A 759-nucleotide genomic window follows, 5' to 3' on the forward strand; every position below is an offset into this window, starting at 1 on the left:
CAGGGTGGATCAACCAGTTTTGCTGCTGACAACCAAAACCAACTGATCACATGCTCAAGAAGGACCATCAGCCTAACAATGGATCATTAGCACACTGATGGCTGTTTACTACTCACAGAGGGCTGAGTGATACTAGCAATCACAGCATTGTAAGAGGGGGACAGTTGAACCCGGAGGCCTCCACCCCTGTTTAATGATGGACGATTTCTTTTCACAAAGATGGCCTCCTTTACTCCTCTCTCAAACCATCGTTCCTCTCTGTCCAGGATGTGAACATCTTCATCCTTGAAAGAGTGACCGCTGGCCTGGAGATGAGTGTAGACCGCAGAATCCTGGCCTGATGATGTTGATCTTCTGTGCTGGGCCATCCTTTTGGCCAGTGGCTGTTTGGTTTCCCCGATGTAAGACTGATCACAGCCCTCCTGACACTGAACAACATACACAACATTACTCTGTTTGTGCCGGAGGACTGGATCTTTGGGATGAACCAGTCTTTGCCGTAATGTATTTTGGGGTTTAAAAGCCACTGGGACGTTATGTTTAGAAAATAAACGTCTCAGTTTCTCTGATACTCCCTCAACATACGGAATGACCACTGGTCTGGGTCTGGGTTCCTCCTTTTCACCTGATGGCTGACTGGAGTCCTGTTTGGGTTTCTTCTCTGCTTTCAGGAAGGCCCAGTTAGGATATCCACATTGCTCTAGAGCCTGTTTTGTGTAGGATTTCTCCTTCTGCCTGGCTCCCGAGCTAGTGGGGATG

Source organism: Nematolebias whitei, chromosome 12 (assembly GCF_014905685.2).
Source record: "Nematolebias whitei isolate Nwh7 chromosome 12, NemWhi1, whole genome shotgun sequence".
Taxonomy (NCBI): domain Eukaryota; kingdom Metazoa; phylum Chordata; class Actinopteri; order Cyprinodontiformes; family Rivulidae; genus Nematolebias; species Nematolebias whitei.